The sequence below is a fragment of the Tupaia chinensis genome, unplaced genomic scaffold (genome assembly GCF_000334495.1).
Source record: "Tupaia chinensis unplaced genomic scaffold, TupChi_1.0 Scaffold000597_1, whole genome shotgun sequence".
NCBI lineage: Eukaryota > Metazoa > Chordata > Mammalia > Scandentia > Tupaiidae > Tupaia > Tupaia belangeri.
Genome location: NW_006160114.1, coordinates 4624535 through 4632691, shown reverse-complemented (window position 1 = coordinate 4632691; position 8157 = coordinate 4624535). Strand labels below are relative to the sequence as shown.

The following is an 8157-nucleotide window of genomic DNA, read 5'->3' as shown; positions in this document are numbered from 1 at the left end:
CTTCACTGCAACCTCTTCTCTTCCATTCTTCTCTTGGGATTTTGAGCATGTACATACATAGGTCCAGTGTGATTTTAAGGCCTCTGGATCCAGGACTCGAACCATGGTCAGCCATGTGGGAATCCAGTACTTTAACCACTGCACCACCTGCTGGCCCCTGATTCTAGCCATTCTAACTGGGGTGAAATGATATTTCATTGTGGTTTTGATTTGCATTTCCCTTATGAAAAGAGATTTTGAACATTTTTTTCATATGCCTTTTGGCCATTTGTAAAAATTCCTTGGAGAGTTGTCTATTCAGGTCATTTGCCATTTTTAAATTGGTTTATTCATTTTCATTTTTACTGGCAAGCTGCTTGAGTTTCCTATATATTCTGGTTATCAATCCCTTGTCTAATGAATAATCTGCAAATATTTTTTCTCATTCTGAGGGTTGTTTTTTCACTCTAATCATTATTTCTTTTGAAGGAGTTTTTTAGCTTGATATGATTCTGTTTTTCTATGTTAGAGATTTTTGTCTGTGCTTTAGAGGTCTTATTTGAAAAATCTCTGCCTACTCTAATATCTTCAAGAGTTTCCCCTAAGTTTTCTACCAGTAATTTTATAGTTTCAGGCTTTATATTTAAATCTCTGATTCATTTTGAGTTGATTCTTCTTAATGATGAGAGATAAGGGCCCAGCTTCATTTTTCTGCAGGTGAATATCCAGTTCTATCCAGTTCTTTTCTCTTGCTGAAATGACTTTTGCCCACCTATTGTCTTGTATCCTTTCTCAAAGATCAGTTGGCTGTATGATTTGGGGTTTATTTCTGGATTTTCTTTTCTATTCCATTGGTTAATACATCTAAATTTGTGCTAGTAACATGCTGTTTTGATTATCACCACTTTGTAATATACTTTGAAGTTGGGTAATAAGATATTTTATTCTTTTTTGCAAACTATTATCTTGGTGAAACAGGCTCTTCTATGATTCCAGACAAATTTTATGAGTTTTTTCCTACTTCTGTGAAGAATATTACCAGCAATTTGATTGGAATCACAATGAATCTGTAAATTAATTTGGGTATAACTGACATTTTGATTAGATTGAGTCTTCCAATCCAAGAACAGGCATGTCTTCCCCTTTTTTTTTGTATTATTCCTAATTTCTCTTTTCAGTTTTTCATAGTTTCCTTATAGAGGCCTTTCACCCCTTTGGTAAAGTTTATATTCGTGGGGAAGACCTCGCCCATAGGCAAAAACCCCTAAAAAAAAAAAAAAAAAAAAAAAAAAAAGAATATTACCAGCAATTTGATTGGAATCACAATGAATCTGTAAATTAATTTGGGTATAACTGACATTTTGATTAGATTGAGTCTTCTAATCCAAGAACAGGCATGTCTTCCCCTTTTTTTTTGTATTATTCCTAATTTCTCTTTTCAGTTTTTCATAGTTTCCTTATAGAGGCCTTTCACCCCTTTGGTAAAGTTTATACCTAGGTATCTTATTCATTTTCTGGCTATTGTAAATGAGATGGCTTTCTTCAATTCTGTCTCAGTCTGTTCATTATTGGTATATAAAAATATTGTCAATTTGTGTATATTGATTTTGTATCCTGTTACTTTACTTAATTTATTGATCAATTCTATGAGTTATTTTGTGGATTCCTTTGGATTTTCTATGTATATAATCATGTCATCTGTGAATAGGGATAGTTTAGTTTTTTTTTTCTTCTATCTGAAAACATTTTATTTTGCTCTTCTATCTGAAAAGATTTTATTTTGCTCTCTTGTCTGATTGCATTAGCTAGAATTTCCAGCACTATGTTAAAAAGGAGTGGAGAAAGTGGGCAGACTTGTTTTGTTCATTTTTAGTGAAAAGCTTTCAGTTTTTCTCCTTTCAGTATAGTATTAGCAGTGAGTCTGTCATAAGACTTTCATTGTGTTGACTCCTATTCTACTTGATCATGAAGGGATATTGTACTTCGTCAAATGCTTTTTCTGCATCTATTGTTGAGAATTTTTGCACCAGTATTCATCAGGGATGTTGATCTGTGGTTTGCTTTTTTCATTATGTTGTTGTCCTGTTTTGGCATCAAGATGATAGAAGCTTCTTAGAATGAGTTCCTTTTGGGCCTTTAGAAATAGTTTGAGGAGAATTATGGTTAACTCCTTTTTTAAAGATTTGTAAAATTCAGCAGTGAAGCCATCAGGATTAGGCTTTTCTTTGTTGGGAGACTATTTACTAGTGATTTGATCTTACCATTTGTTATTGGTTTATTCAGGTTTTCTATTTCATCCTAATACAGCATAGTAACGTCTATGTGTCCAGAAACATGTCCATCTCATCTAGATTTTCTAGTTGGTTGGCATATAGTCACTTATAGTATTCTTTCATAATATTTTGTATTTCTGGCATATCAGTTGTATTACTACCAGCTTCATTACTTACTTTAATGATCTGATTGTTTTCTTTTGTTTTCTTGATTCATCTAGCTAATGGTTTATCAATTTTATTTATTCTTTCAAATAACCAGCTTTTTGTTTCATATTTTTGTATAGTTCTTTTATTCTCTATTTCAGTTTTAATTTTACTGTTTTTTCATGCTTCTCTGTGATCTCTCTTCACTTTGTAGATCTCACCTGATGAGTGAGGAAGAGAATATGCTAAATGAACACATCTTCAGTGTGACCCGACATTCAAAAATGTAAAGAGAACACTGTATGCTATCATGACAAGAAAGTTAAATGCATTCCTTCCCAGCAAGATTCTGACCGATACTGGAGTGGGCTGGGGGAATGCAGGGACACACCTCAAACTTAGGCACTCATGAGAAGTAAACCTTCAGGAGACACATACAGGGACTGAGCCGAAAATGTAATTCCCTGAAAACAACAGAGCAGCTTCCAGTTTAGAATGACATGAAGTTGGTTCTATAAAACCATAAAGAATGCTCCGCCCAGATGACAGTTGGTCAGTCTTGGAAGGACATCTCAGAAGCAAATGTTGGAAAGGTTCATCTGTGGTTGCTCTTGGAAAGAGAGAAGCTGAGCTATGACTTTCCAAGGCTGGTCCTCTGCCCATGCCCTCTGAGACAATGGCTGTAGTACCTCATCCCTGCTAAATTCTGCTCTGTGCTCACTGAGCAACCAGCTGAGTATGATTTTGTTCCCAAGTAGGAGGACTCATGGTGGAATAATGTGCACATAGGATCAGAAACTGGTTTTGGACCTCAGGGCATATACCTTTGGCTGAAGGGAGTTGGGGAGGAAACAGATGAGTGAAGAAAGAAATCTCACTTGGGGGCCAGACCATGACACAGCATAACACAACTTTCTGCAAGGCTCATCCACACAGGAAGGTTACAGGTTTATGTCCAGAGATTTTTTCAGAGCACACTGAGCTTGTATGTGACCATGATCTGTGGATGACTAAAGTTAAGCTTGAATTGCACATCAAGACCCTATTGGGGTACCTGTCTCTTTCCTTACTCTTCTCTCTCATTTATGAAAGAAAGAAACTTAAAAAAATAAATACCCCATAGATGAGGCTTCCAGGTCATAGAATGCACTGTCCCAAAACCTCCTCCTCCCGCTCCATGCCTCTCAAAGCCACTGTGCAAATGCCCTTTGAGTCATCAAGTAGTTTCTAGCCAGGTCTTAGGTAGGTTCAAAGAGTGGTTATTTTCCCAGTCTCTATTGCTCAGTCAGTGGCTTACAAGACTGCAGAGCTGGAAGCCACAGGCCAGCCATGGGTTCAAGTCCCCCTCCCAGTTGGCTAAGTGTGTATACACATGCCAAAGTATACACTAGCAGAGTGGAGGACTGAAGGAAGGTCATTGTGACATGACCAAACCCTGTGAATGGTATTTCCCTGTCTTTGTCTCTCTGTTTCTCTCTCTCTCTCTCTCTCTCTCTCTCTCATGCACACGCACATGCTCCACCCTAAGTAGACATAAATAAATATTTAAATGAATAAAAGAATGGCTGTTTCCAATGCATCAGATATTTGCATAATTGGACATTCACAAAAACAAGAGGCCATAAGTGAAACAGAGTCCTCCAGAGTGGGCATTTGACTACAGAAGAGGAATTCACAAACATCACCTTTGAAACGGAACTGCAACTCAAAACCCCACTATTTTCAAAGAATTTATGCTCACAGCATCATTGAGCAGATTAAATTGTTGTAGTTATTTTTATTGGTACATTAACATCTCTGAAATTTAGATTAAGGATGAGGTCACGCAAAGTGGCAAAATTCACCAGGGAGTCTTTTGTCATTATTGTTTAATGTGGCCATTCTCCCAGAAATTACTTTCTCATAATCACCCATCTCTACAGAAACAGAACAATTCTTAGCATGCTAAGCACAGTTTCTGTCTCGCCTGAAACTTTGCAAAGTCTTTTTTTGTTTTTTTTTTCCTACCAGAGAACAACCATGAAAGGTTTGTTCTCAAACATTTCATTTTGAAGAGAAAAGAACAAACCCAAAAACCTCCTGACCATTTAGCTTTAAGAGTGCTGAGTTTTTATCTGAAGGTCTGTATCAAGGGCCATTTAGAAGATATATTTGCTTTAAAGGTTATTTAATGTAACAGAGGATTTAAACTAGTTAGATCTTTATCAGTAAGTAGAGATGATGGTTTTCAAAAATCCTGAGTAATATCTTTCTTTGTCTTGACTGATAAGCATGGTATTTGTGTTCGGAAAAGAAGTGTATACCACAAAAACATGTGATAAAATGTAAAATAAATTAATTAATTAATTTTTTAAAATCTTCAGATTTTTTGTCAAGGAATCCCACCAGATGATAGGCTAAGGGAGGAAGAAATAACCCAAATGGAATGAGACAATCTGGGAAGGAGTGTTAATTATAAGGCATGGCTGCATTTGAGGTAGCCCAGAGAGGTCACCAGCAATGCCTGTAGCTTCTATCTGGTCCCAGAGTAGATGATATGGATAAAGCCATGAGGATTTGGTCTTCACAGTTCATTAGCATTTCCAATGTCGAGTTATCATGCAAAGCCTTTTTATTGAGAGATTTTTTTTTTTTTACAAGCATAAATTCCTGCTTCTCTTCTTACTATCGGAAAACTTCCAAAATTGGGAGAAATGTCGCAACTCGGTTCATAGATTTGTATTTTTTGTTTAATTAAAATATTTTAAAATATGGAGCTGGTATAATAATTAGCAAATAGATTAAACTACCAATCCTGGCAAAATGGTCATATATCACTTTCTTACTTTCTGTGGCATGAACACAACCTGACAAATGGAGTGAGAAAGCAACTTGGGGTCTGGTATTTATTTAATAGACTGTAAAGATGGAAAAGAACTCTCCCCTGTGTGCCCAGTGGATAATAATCACTGGCAGAAGATAGTAGCTATAGAAACAAAAAGATAAGGAAGTCAGATCTTATTAAAAAAAAAAATGAACTGAAAGTTTTCCTATTGCTAGCCTAGCATTCTTTTAGTTTTTATTTTCCACAAAAAGAACATAAATAGAGATTTCTGTGGTTTGAATGTGTCCCCTCACAGTTTCTGTATTGGAAACTTAACTGTTACTACAAAGGCCTTAAGAGGGCAGAAACTTAGTCCAATTACGGTATTAAGAGGTAGGGTCTTTGGGAGATGATTAGGATTAGATGAGGTCATCAGAAGGGGGCCCCCACAACTGTATACTAGTGGTTCTTTGGAATTGCTTTCCAGGAGTGAAATTGATTGATGTAGTATATGTGAATTCTTATATTTGGAAGATACAGCTATACCACAATTAAGAAATGGCTTTAACAATTCACACTTCATCTGCGAAGTATGACAATACCTTTATCTCTCTGTCCTTACCTCTGAAAAAAGTGATAATATGATCCTTTTTTGTTGTTGTTGTTAATGACATGGCTATAAAAGAATACCACTTTGGGATGGCCAAATGGCCTAGTGGTTAAGGGAGCCAGATGCCACATGGCAGACTACACAGCTTGAATCCTGGACCTAGTGACCTGAAAAACACATTGAGCATATGTATGTCCATGCCTTAAATCCTGATAGGATGAAGAAAAGGAAGAGAAGGGATTGTGGCATGATAGTGCTTGCTCTTTCTCTTGCTCACTCTCTTTGTCACTCTGGTGAGTAACATGCCCTCTGGCAAAATTTTAAAAAAGGAATATTGCATTTTACTTGAATTTGCATTTTCTTGATTACCAATAACTTTGAGTATCCATGTGTTTATAGCCATTGTATCCAGTTTTTTGGAAAATCATGTATTCATGTTTACTTCCTATTACTTATTGCTCATTAGTAGGAACTCAGTCTTTTAAAGATGTTAATTTTGATGTGATTTGTAATTAAATATAAAATGTCTTCAGAAAGTTTATGGAAAATATCTATTATGAGAAAATTATACATGGATTTCTTTTTCTTTCTTTTTTTTTTTTTTTTTGAGAGCAATATCTTTGCTATAGGGTGCATGTGCTCACTGGAGAGAAAGAGAAAGAGAGACAGAAAGTGAGAAATAATACCCCAAGGAGGGTGGCCATGCCACAATCCCTTCTCCTCCACTCTCCTCAGGATTTTGGGCATGCACACACATGCACCCAGCATGAGTTTCAAGCGGCTGGGTACAGAACTCAAACCATATACAAGTTGAGCACCTTAACCACTACATTATGTGAGGGCCCCTGAATTTCGTTTCTTTCTTTCTTTATTTTTCTTTTCTTTTCTTTTTTTTTTTTTTTGCACCAAAATAAACTCATATTTTAACTCTGTCTTTCCATGAACTTTTGAAGTTCCCTCATATATTTTCATGTTTTCAACTCTACAATTTCTCATTGACTTTATTTAAGTCTACAGTTTTTGGTTTCTCATCTTACTTAAGAACAGTCTCTATAAACTCTATGTTATATGTGTAGATTTATTTTGTAACTGAACTTATTCATTCATTTTCTATCTTTTAATTTTTTTCCACTGGAGTTTCCAGTTATCTGGAATTTATTTATATGTATTAAGAGAGGGTAGTGTCCACTTCTACTTTCCTCTAGATGGAAAGTAAGCTGAACCAGTACATTTCTACTTGCACTGAATTGAAATAGCAACTTCATATTATACTAAAATAGCATACACTTTGGAACCTATGTCTAGATTTGCCATTCACATCCTCTACTATGTTTATCAAAAACCAGTGCCATGGGACCAGCAGATGGCATAGTGGGTACATTGCTGGACTCCTACGTAGTCAACCGTGGTTCAAGTCTTGAACCCAATGACTTGAAACTCGTGCCAGGCGTGTGTGCGTGTGCACCCAAGATCCTGAGGAAAGAATGGAGGAGAAGGGATTGTGGTATGGCTATTCCCCCTGGTGGAGGGGGAGGTGATTCCTCACTTTGTGTCTCTCTGTCTTTCTCTGTCCAACGAGTGCACATGACCTATAGCAAAAATCTCTCTTTAAAAAAAAAAAAGTGTCTTATCTGTTTAATTATAGTGACTTTACAGTAAGAATGTTTCAATACTTGCATTCCTATTCTTTTCATACATTTCATTCTTTTTATACTACATTTATCTTTTCAATGCAAGTTTAAAGACCATTTTATATTATTTTTAAATGTAATCATTCTAGATTTTGTGTCTGTTTCCTGTGGGATGTGGTAGTAGCTATTAGATCAGAGAAGTGAGCTATTTTCATCTTGCTGTTCCTGTTTTTTTTCTCCTCACTTTGACTAGCACAGTTATAGGCACAAGAAAAAGCAGTTGAAGCCATGGTGCCAGTATTGTAATAGAGATTTTTGATGATGAGAAGATTCTTATACATCATCAAAAAGCAAAGCATTTTAAATGCCATACATGCCATAAGAAATTGTGTACAGGACCTGGTTTAGCTATTCATTGCATGAGGTTCTTAAAGAGACAATATATGCTGTACCAAATGCAATACTTGGAAGAACAGACATAGGAGTTGAAAATATATGGTATGGGAGGTATTCTAGAAAAGGACATGGATGAAAGACAATGAGTTCTTGAACGTAAAACTCAAGAGAGTCAAAAAAGAAGCAAAAAGATTACTCTGATGAATATAGTGATGATGAGCCTAAAGCTTCTACTTCATTTCAGCCATAGCTTGTTCAGCCTCAACGAGGTCATATTCTCCCCAGTGACACAGCCAAAACTACCATCAGTTCCAGGAG

General features: G+C 36.1%; 1 pseudogene; it reads left to right on the top strand.

The window, feature by feature from the left end:
- The window catches only part of LOC102471186 (BUB3-interacting and GLEBS motif-containing protein ZNF207-like), a 23450-nt pseudogene that overhangs the window by 14383 nt on the left and 910 nt on the right, over positions 1-8157 (top strand).